An 11,511-nucleotide genomic window follows, 5' to 3' on the forward strand; every position below is an offset into this window, starting at 1 on the left:
CTTCCCCAAACTAGGTCATGGGAACCCTAATCTTCCCCATTTTTCTGTTGTAGAACTGGTCATTAGGAAACTTTCTGACCTAGCTTGTCTTATAGTAAATAAGACCTTCATGGGGTCCTGCCCCATACCTAAGAAGTAGGAGTGCTGCCCAGAGAAGCCAGGAAGAATCTGAACAGTCTCTGCTGGGTCCCCCTACCCAATCATTAGCATTAAATCAGACCTTTTTATTGAATCACATTTCTACCTGGTTGTCCATGCCTGTGCAGTAAGTGTCCCATAAAGACAAAGGGCAGCATCCTGAAAGTTTCCAGTTAGCTGAACATGTAGAGGTTCTTGGAAAGTAGCCCACCTAGAGAGGGTGTGGAAACTCCACATCCTTCCTCCCATACCCCACCTTATGCAACTCTTTATGTGTATCCTTTGTAATAGCCTTTACAATTAACACAGTAAACATCAGGGAGTGTTTCCCTGAGTTCATGAACTTCAAGTTTGGAGCCTAGGCTAGCAAATGAATTGAACACAAGGGAAATCTCTGAGCACTCGTGTTTACAACTGGTCGGGCAGAGGCACAAGTGAAACAACCCGCAGCTTGGAAATCGCATCTGAAGGGAGGGGCCAGTCTTGAGACTGAGCTTTCAACCTGTGGTCTCCGATGCAACCTCCAGGCAGTGTCAGAAGTGGGGTTGAACTAATGGGACCCCAGCCAGTGTTCACGCGGAATTGATTGCTTGCTCACTGCTGGAGAGAAATCCCCACCCTTTTTTGGGTCACAAGTTGGTTGATTGTGATGCAATAGCATAGACAAAATGGCTTGTTTTTCCAATCCACTGAAATCCATTTTCTCAGAGCCACAAAGGGATCAAATATGTGGGCTGCTCACCAACAAAGGACTAAGGACAGCAGATGATGCCGTCTTCCCTATTGGTTATTGGAGGAATAACTGCAGCATATCGAGGCTTCCTCAAAGGAGTCCTGCAATAGTGCGAAACCATTCCTTTAGTCTTGGGGACTGAAAAGAGTACAAATTGTATATGTGCCAGTGGGAATTAGTAGACAATTTCATATAATTCACAGAAAGATTATTTTGATATTATCTTTCAGTAGACACCAATAATGGCTCATAAGTTGTTCTGACTTCTTACATTGTGTCATATATTGCCACCTGGGCCTTTGGTTTTCAATCCATGATCGTCAAGTTTTCCTGGCCCTATTCTGTGAATACATTCTTTATCTGTTTTGTGCCACCACATCCCTCACCTAAGCATAGTTTTCTTCTTACGCAGCATGCCTAATAACTAAATTTCTACTTATTTAATGTCCCTCAAGAGTTTTCGAAATGTAATGAAGTAAAAACTTTCCCTGTAATTTATGCAAGCATTTGTACACTGTACTGTAGTTTAATCAGACTCCTTTGCCTTGTGTAGTATAATAGCAATATCTAATGAAAACATATGAAGTATGTGTTTCATAATTACCCCAGACAGCTCATTTTGGTTTGATTCCTGCTTAATCCTGAAATTCCTGTCTTCCTGTACTATAAACACTTTCCTTCCCTTCTCATCAATCTCAGTTATGTAAATGAAGCTGGGGCAGTGACACAATTAGTTCTTTGTGGGTGTTATCAAAGGCTCTCTCTCATCTCAGAGAAATAGCTGACAAGGGCACCCACCGAAGTAATCGTTTCATTGGATGGAAAGGTTGAAGCCAACCCATTGGAGAGAACTTTGCAGACTCACCGAAGGAGCTCTGCTGGGTGAGTGCCTGCAGAGACCACGAAGATCGGCTCAAGTGCGTGCCCAGGAACTTCACCCACCACTCAGGACTGCTTTCTCCCGAGCACACTTGGAGAGCTGCCAACCCAGTCAAATTGCTTTCATGGAAAGTAGTTTATCCCCTCTGGAGAGCCAGAGTCAATGCTGCCTTCCTATCTGTGATGAAGGCCAGTGCTGATCAGCAGGGCTCCAGGAAAAAAATGATACTTCTTTTTCAAATGTTCACAGCTAGTTTGTCTGTCTCCTTTCTTTCTTCCTTTCCTACTTTCCTACTTTCTTTCTTTCTTCCTTCCTTCCCTTTTCTTTCTTCATTCTTTCTTTTTTCTTTCTTTTTTTCTTTTTTTTTTTCTCTCCCCTCTTCTTCCTTTCTTCTCTTCCTCTTCTTCCTTTCTTCTCTTTTCCTTTCCTATCACTTTCCCTTTCCTCGCTCCTCCTCCCTCTCCCCTCTGCTTCTCTCTCTTTCTTTCTATTCCTTCTAAGGTGAAAAAATATTTCACATTCCTCATACTCACTGTGACAGAAGCTGTTGGTAGAAGAGAGAAATCACTTTAACAGTGGGATCAAGGTAAACACACCAGCTCAAAAAGTTAAAGTAATTTCAGAAGCTTCATTCCATGCAAAATGAAGATGATGTCATCTACCACATCAGGTTGTGGTGAGAATAAAATAATAAGCAATGCCTAGTATGATACTGAGCATTCCAAAAATTTCTGTCCTTCTTTCTTTCTAAGTCACTTACTGTCTATGTGGTCAGACACTCATTTGACAAACATATATAGAACACATATTATATACAAACACTGCAGGAACCTGTCACAGAACATAGTCATCAACCACATGTTAAATGATTGGCTGAGAGGCTAGACACAAACAAACTGATGACATACAACTTAAATTCACAAACTCTGCATATTCTAAAGAAAAGGCACAGGCAGTGCTGGGATGGTTGGGGCAGGGCAAGGTGGCTGAGGTCACCAGGGTCAACAGGACTGTATTCAGTGATGTTTGAAAATCAAGAGGGGGGAGCATTTCACATGGAGCAGAGCCGCTGACCAAGGGATTGACAGAAGCAAGAATTTGACGGACTGAAAAATACCTCCTAAATTCATTAGGGTAGGAAGTTTTCAGGATTTTCCACATTTTCCTTTGACAAATTATATCAGGGCTTTGGGGGTGACAAATACAATATAATGGAATAGGAAACTAGGCCTGCTTGCTGTGTACACCCCCTGGCAACATGAAGAAATATAATGACTTGAATTATTGAATTGTGCTTTATTCGCATTGCATTTTCTCTTTCCTGAATGAAATAACCCAGTCTTTTTGATCTCTTATTGTAGAAAAGACCTTAGTTTCAAAGTATAATAAAAATTTACAGGAACATGAACTCCGGAACACTGGTCATCTTCAAGGGACTGTGGCTGTGAAAAAAAAGATAGAGGCAAAAATAGGAAAAAGATCTGGAAGAGTACAAAAAAGTGAGGACAAACCTTAGTAATATCTCTGTCATCACCAAAGACACAATTGGATTTACTTTGATTTAGAGAAAATAGAAAATTATTATAGTACTTAAACCTTCATATCTATAGAGTAAGGTTTGCACATTCTACACAGCAAGAATATCTTTTTTCTTTTCTTTTTGCTTTCTTTTTTTTTAATTTTGAGACAGGGTTTCACTAAGTTGCTAAATTGAGAGGTTGAACTAGAATTCAATCCTCCTGCCTCAGCCTTCCTGAGTGCTGGGATTGCAGACATGCACCATCACACTCAGCTTCTGAATATCTTTATTTAAGTAAAACAAAATGTTGATATCTCCATTATATTTCCGTACTGTACAAGTGGACACTGCTTTGTGCTAAAGCTGGGCCATGTTGTTGGGACAGCTGGAGACATCTCTAGAGATAGGATGTGTGCAATAGGCCCTGCCAGACCCCCTGTCCTTACTCGGCCTGAGCAGCTCACACCAGCAGAATGACATCACCACACAGTTCTTGCCAGGAATTATCATGAGCATCTCTCAAGCCGATCAAGTCGGCAATCAATGCTAATAATCACATCACCTCATAGAAAAATTCACTTTACAGATGTAAGACCCATTTCACTGGAATTTTGAACTGTGATTAAATGAATGCCTTGCTCACTTCACCACTATATATCATTTGTTGACTGACAAATTGTTGATCCAGAGGCTGAGGTTCTAACTGTCACTCAAGGATTGACATTTTTGAGAATTCTCTGACCCTTCTGATTTTCAACCCTAAGGTAAGGGTGTACTATTTTGAACCTCCCAGCATCCATTCACCCTTTTTCCTTAAGTTTTTTACAATTCAGGTATAAAATTTTTCATAATTCAAGTATGAAGCATCGCCAGGGTACTAACTCCTCCCCCACCTCCATAAGTAGCTCTTAAATGGCTTAGTCAATCAGCTTTCAGGACTCATCCTCTTGATTTCTTCAGAGAACAAGGACAATCAGGCCAACCACTCAGGTACATTTACTATCGACTTATGGAGAAAAGAGTTTACTTGGCCCTCCCTACTGCACAATAATATCCCTTTTCCTAGATGTGAATAAAGAGCAAGTATTTCCCACTACATGCAGGCATTCACCTTCTAAGCTTAGGAAAAAAGAGAGCTAAGATACAGGAAGAAATTGTTCTTTGACTTGCCTACTTCGTGACTTTTTAGTTACGTAAGATACCTTCCCTTTTTTTTTTTTAAATCAGTTGGATTCAAGCTCTTAGTACCTTATGATTAAAAGATTTTTGACACAAGGTCCTTAATTTCTGTCCAACATCACTTTATTTTAACCATGGTACTAAAGAAATGTACAAAAAGAATATACAAAACTTGCTCAATTTCTTCTATGTTGCAATGAACAAACCTGAATTACAAAGGTGAATTGTAGCTTTATTAGGCAATAGATTTTAAATAACATAATAACAGCCTTTAAGTGGAAAATTAGCAGAGAAGTATAATTATATGAGAGTAAAAATAAGTATACAACTTTGTACAATCTCTCTCTTATATGCATACACTGAATTTCCTATGATTTGACTTCCAGCTCCTTTTCCTTAGGGACAAGTTGTCCTGGTGTAATGGCTGATACAAGACACCTGGATTTCTGGGATGGTAGTCTCAAGATTACACTCCTGGGTGAAGAATACATATAATTCTGATACACAGTGAAACTGAAAATATGAGGGTCTATCAGACTGTCTCAGTACTTAGATCATGAATGTCCTAATTCCCCTTGCATAAATGGGAAAATGAAAGAAAAAGAAGTAACAGCAAAAGAAAAAAAAAAGATCAAGTAGTTAAATCTTTAAAAGAAAAGAACACACACTCGTAAAAGGTCAGAAAAGATGATTTTTAAATTTTCCTTCTACACTTTATTCACGTATCCTTTTACAGCCTCAATCCTGTGTAAAATAATGAGAAAAAATGAAAATTAGTTTCATTAGACAGACCACTTTTGTCGGACTCGGTCTTGAGTTGATCAAATGAGGCAGCTGAACTGAGAATGAATCTTCCCTGTGATTAGCTCACACTCAAAGTAGCCAGGCACCTGGGAGGATATAGGGGTGGAAAGAAGATAATAATTGGTCTCTTATCTTTTATAATTATGTGTGTTTCAAGTGGATGTGAACTGTGGGGTTTGAGAGGGCCGCATAAAAGGGGGAAATTCTGATGTGAACACTTCAGTCATTAACTCTAGTATTCAAAAGAAAAGGAGATAAAATTTTAAACAATCGAAGACTTGAGAAGTACAGACTTTAAAATAATAATGTTTACCGAAAATTAGGACAATTGTTCTTTAATTCATATCTCACAGCGTCTTCATCATGCTAATAATTAGCATAGCTACCGACTGGACAGAGAACAAACCGGGTTTTTTTCCTCTTTTTATACAAAAGGCTCTGAAGTCTCAAAAGTTTTAATAATTTCTTCCTTTTTCTACGTAATTTTCAAGTAAAAATGAATAGAAAATGCGGATATGACCGTGTAAGCTTTATGTGTGTGGATCATGAGGATATTTGGCAAAACATCCAGCATTATAGGAAGCTTTCCGTTTTCAAAAGTAAAACATTCCCAAAGGGTTTAGGCCTCTTTTCCCTTAGCACTGGATTCCTACAAAGAACACACAAATGAGTTTTCTTCTTGATGTTTTATTCTGCAAATAAACCCACTTGTAGCAACTGCATGACTGAAACCGGTGGTTTCATTAGGACTTTGGGGTCCAGACAGCTTTTCTACTCTTCATTAAAAGGAAAAAATTACTGTCTACTTCTCAATTACTTTTTACCCATTCAAGTAGAATTAATGAGCCTAATCCAACATAATTAGTAATGATTCCAATTTAAAACGTGCATTCATAAAACAATTTTTCTTAAAAAAAAGAAGCAAAAAAGCAATAGTTCCACCTGACTGTCACCTCCAAAAAGGTAGGTGACTGGGTGCGTTGATATATTCCCATTACCTAGAAAATAATAGAGCCCTTCCATCAGTATTTGTTAAAAAATATAAATGTGTTTCCAAAATCTATCATCTCGCTAAATTTTAGCTACATCCAATTTCTGTTAATCACCCTGGCTTTCCACCAGTTTTAGAGAGGACACTTTTGCCCTCTCGCTATGGATGACTCTGTGTCTAGGCGAACACTCTTTAGAGTTGTAAACACAGCTAGAATCAGAGTTACATTGGCATAAAAACAAAAATGAAAAACAAAGCATTCTGTCTTTCTTCTCTTACAGATTGCTACTTCCTAGAGAAAGAGCTCTCGGTGGCCACTTACAGCCGGCCCGTCGGAGGGAAGGCCCTAATTACCCTTCCAAATTCTGGCACTCAGACTCTATTTCTTCTTTTGGCTCAAGACCAAACAAAATGTGAAAAGAGAGAGAGGGGGGAAAAAAAGGCAACAATCGGGCAATAATGCTGTTATTTACCGAACACTATCAGACAATCACTTCCTTTCTACAAAATAGTGATACGCGCTCCTTCCGCTAAACCGACCTTTGAGACTTCAGGCAGTTATTTAGATGAATGAGAAATTACTTAGATTTATGACAAAAACTACTAGCGTATCACGTCTTCTTATCACAACAAAGAGACTTTCAAGGGGGAGGGAACAAGTTCAGTTGCAAAGGATGTCTATTAGCGAGTTTAATTTTAAGCATATTTAAATATATATAAAACATTACTCTGTATTTCTTCATGTTCTCTATCAGGGATTACATTTCTGTTTTGTAATCAGAATTTATTCCTGATTTTTATTTCTGCGTTTGGCCTTCCATTTTCTTCCTCTCATGATCACACACACACACACACACACACACACACACAATTTCTTGAGCTTATCTTTTTATTTTTTGTTCTCTATACATCAGTCTATGCACTCTCCCACATCTCTCCCACACTGACTCCACTGTTTTAACCCATTCAGCACCTAGCCTACCTTTGGAATAATAAAAAACATTGGAAAGAATGGTAAATTTTGTTTTTCTATTTCATGTATGTGGTAGCATCACTGAAGAAGGTACTTCTGTCAGTTGGGCAGATCTCTATTACAGAAGAAAATTTTCAACTTTGATTACAAATATTTTGATATAGTGATGCCTAAAATGCCTGAAATCCAAGAATTATATTTGATAGCATTTTCATAAATTTTATTGTATTTTATGAAAATGATCACACTCTCAGGTGAAGAAGTCTGTGACTTGCATATCAAATTTTTTCAAAGTTCTTAGAATACAGGGTCATGTAGCACACACCTCACACTGAGCCTTTGACAGGGAAAATTTCTTGTAAATGTTTGCTTAATAGATAAATCAGTGGAGAAAGGCTTCTGTGAATCACTCTGGCTGAAGTGTGAAAGATGAATCAGAGACTAGGCAAGCTGGGACTGGTGAGACCAGTTAGGAGAATTTTAATGATATTGAGGAGCTAGGTGATGGTGTTCTACAAAGGCAGTAGAAATAGGGCCCAATGGAGACTTACTTTACAGATAAGGAGCGTAAGATTTCCAGAGTTTGTTGCTGAAGTGGATATGAAGCAAATTTCCAGAGCGTGATAAAGACAGGAACCCCTGGGAACCCACAGTATTCACTTGCAATTGAATATTTCAAAAACTCTACAAATATCATTAGGGGAAACATGGATGTTTCTGAGTTTACAAGACTCTATCACTAAATCTAAATTACCTTCTCTCTCATACATCCTTCCAAGACAGAGAACACCATGGGGACAAGGGCAAACACACTCCCGGCCCTTAACTTGTTACATAAGCATGATTTGTATTTTCCTTCTGTGATCATCAGGACTTTTCCTAAAAAAAAAAACTGCTTTTCCTAAAAAGTAGTGACCCTTCACTTTGGCCCAGTGGATAAAAATACAGACAAAGTTTGGCCTTCATTTTGCATAAATCTCCTTACAACCTTAAAACTTGGGGTCAGATCCTTGCTCAGCTCTGCAAATAGCCATATTAATCTTTTAGAGAATATTTGTCTAAAAATTGGCACTACAAGATTGGCTAGCACTAAATTTAGGTAGTCTGTCTCATCCTTCAAGACTGAGGACATCAGGAAAATATTTACAGGAATATTCAACTACCAGTGGGTGTCTACAAGCCACCAGTCGTTGCCCTAAACCAAGAGTCACTTCAGATTCCAACAGCATACCCATAAACCCACAACTGCCCCAAGCAGGAATAATCATCCCTTGGAGACTAGATCGTTCTCTCAACCAATAAGGACTTCTGAGCCATCTTGCAAACTCATAACTGAGATCATGATCAAAAGACCCTCGGCCACCCCAGGAAATCCTTGAAAGCTATTTCCTCCTTTTTTGATGGATTATATTTCCTCCCCTTTGCTGATGGACCAATTTGATCTTCTTCCTTGGAAATGTGCCCACAGCAATTGCTCAAACTCAAGCTTTTCCCTCATTTACTCTGCCCAGTGTCCCTCACTGATTCATCCTGAAATGCTTTTTGCCTGAGAACCTGAGGCAGGAGATTAGGGTGTGGCCAGCCAGCTGAGCAAGTGGGCATGAGCTGTCTGTCAATCACAGAGATCTAGGATACACAGACAAAAAACAGTTCCAAGCCCTGTATGGGACCAATCAAAAAGTGTTCTCTTGGGGCTGGGGATTTAGCTCAGCGGCAAAAGCACCTGCTTGGCAAGCGCAAGGTCGTGAGTTCAGTTCCCGGTACCGGAGAAAAACCAAAAAAAAAAGTGTTCTCTTTACTTCTCAGGGTATGAGATCAAGCAGACTTTTGTTTGGTAAGATGGCCTAGGTCTAATGTCAGCCTGAGTAATGGGAGACACGAAAAATACCTGCCATTAACCTGGTGGCCACTGCCAGCTTTGTCCAGGGCTGGTCTCACTATACAGAAGATACTGCTTTTCCTACTTCCATTAAAGGTAACACACTGCAACCTTTTTCCATGGTCTTGCTCAATGCTTTGTTCAGGACAACCAGAACCTGGAAAGAATCCCTAGATGGAGCCCAAAGCAGCCCAGAACCTGTTAGCAAACCTGCCTTAGCCATGTTGAGGTCCTCACCTCTGTAGTGAGAGCTCCTGAGCTCTGGTTGGTAACACTTCTGCATGGGGCAAGAAGAAATTTTGCAGTATCTTCCTACTGTTTGATGGGTTATGCTTGCTGATAAAGATGCCCTTAGCTCATTAAATTCAAAGCACTCTCTCTTTAATTCTTTTGACCACACTGACTCCTACTTTGATCCTTTCTTCCTGTCTAGTCCTAAATATTTTTATTCCATCATCTTTCTATTATAGATCTGCTGCTCCCTGCCCTTCAGGACACACACAGGATAATGAGAGGGCAAGGGAATGTATTCCTAATTCATTCATACAGGCTTTCATGGAGTCAGTTTATGTTTGGGCAATTTCAATTCAAATTATACTATGTCTAAGCTTGTTTTTTCCTTTCATTCTTTTTCTCCTTCACCATCCCCGACCTAGATTCCTTTCTCCAGATGTGTTCACCTGGAGCTCAGGGTAAAAGGAAGAATGTTCACTACCTACTCCTTTTGCGCCTTCAGTCACAATCTGGAGAATTTCTCTACACAGAGAAAGGTTGGAAAACATATTTCTAGTTCTTAGGAGGAGGTAATTAAATAATTTCCTTTTATGATACTGTCTTTGTTCTCTTTTTGAAAGGAAAGAGCATCCCCTTTATCACTTTAAACAGGGCAAACTAGTATTTCTAACCCTCCTCCCAAAGTTAATTAACATGTAAATACTTGTCAGTAAAAGGTAACACTTCAGCAATTAGCATATAAATGGGCCAGGGACAATATTCTGCCATAAAGGAGACAGCTTGGAAGATTTTGCCAAATGTATTTGTGAGGAAAAAAAAATAAAATAAAATAAAGCCTTCATCATTTCCATGCAAACAGTTATGAAATAGAATGTCAACTGCAGCCCGGGGTAAGGGGAGGACTACCCTATCCGGATGCAATGAGGTGAAGTTTGCATACACAACTTGGTTTTATGTGCATGTTTACTCAAGTCACCGTGACGGAAAGTGACTAATTGTTTATGTCCAGAAAACACATCGTGTTTGTTTGATTTTAATGGATACCATCAGCCAAGAAAACAGAAAGCCATAGGTGGGAAAGAAATTTAAGGGCTAATTTTTCCATCTTGGGTGTAATGATTAGTACACTCACACAACTGCACATGCAGGGACTGCTTCCACTCAGCCCTGAATTTGTGTTTCAAATGAGGTAATTGTGCACCTAATGATCCGTTTGCACAAGCAATTACCTGATTGGCATATGCCAGGTGAGCTTTTGGGAGATAATGGGGCGCATGCACTTTTTCCTTTGTATCCGTGATGTCCTGGTTTAAAAAACAAAACAATTGTCATTTATATTTGGGACATTCTTTATAAGAATACTGGCATCATGTATGCCCAGACTAATAAAAGATATGTCATTAACCCAAGAGGAAAATATATTCTCTGTCCATGCTAGAAAAAATATTTGTTATTTTATTTTTATTATTAAAGCTATAACATACCTGAGTTTATGGGGAGAAATGGCAGAAGAATCTGTAATCAGAAAACCTGGCTTAAAATCCCAAGTAATTAACCATGTCAATTCCAAATAACCAAATTTAGGCAAGTCAGTTAAAAACATTGGATCACCGTTCTTTAAAATAGAATAGTAATCCTGGTCATTTGGAAAATTAATCTGTTTGTTTCTCATTGTATTTTGAATTATAAGAGTCCATACTAAGTAAATCATATCGACTCTCACCCTTCTGTGAAGGGAAAACCTAGGGGACATCTGTGAGCGTTGGTCTTTCCTCTCCTCCACTGGGAGGGGTTGACAACCTAGGCCCCCACCTCTCTCATCATCGGATGATAGCTGACCCACAGGAGGGCTTGAAGCCAACTTCCCTGACTTGGTTCAGGCCTAACAAAGCCCGTTAGCCTAATGGAAGGCCCAAAGTTTGGGTCAAACTATATTAGTCTTCTAAATTTGAAAACTGGCACATTACCAAACAACATTAGCCTAAAGGGTATCAATAACGTAGGAAAGTGGACCTCTGCACATTAAGCCTCGACATACGTAGAGACTGGCCCTTTTCTTTTTCTCCTGCAGCCAGAAAGCTGTGTTGTTCAGTAGAACTTTCTGTGATGATGGAAGCATCCATCATCTGCATCATGCAGTGTGGTAACCACTGGCCACTTGTGGCTTTTTATTTTTTCATT

Source organism: Chinchilla lanigera, unplaced genomic scaffold (genome assembly GCF_000276665.1).
Source record: "Chinchilla lanigera isolate Chin_1 unplaced genomic scaffold, ChiLan1.0 scaffold00016, whole genome shotgun sequence".
Classification (NCBI taxonomy): domain Eukaryota; kingdom Metazoa; phylum Chordata; class Mammalia; order Rodentia; family Chinchillidae; genus Chinchilla; species Chinchilla lanigera.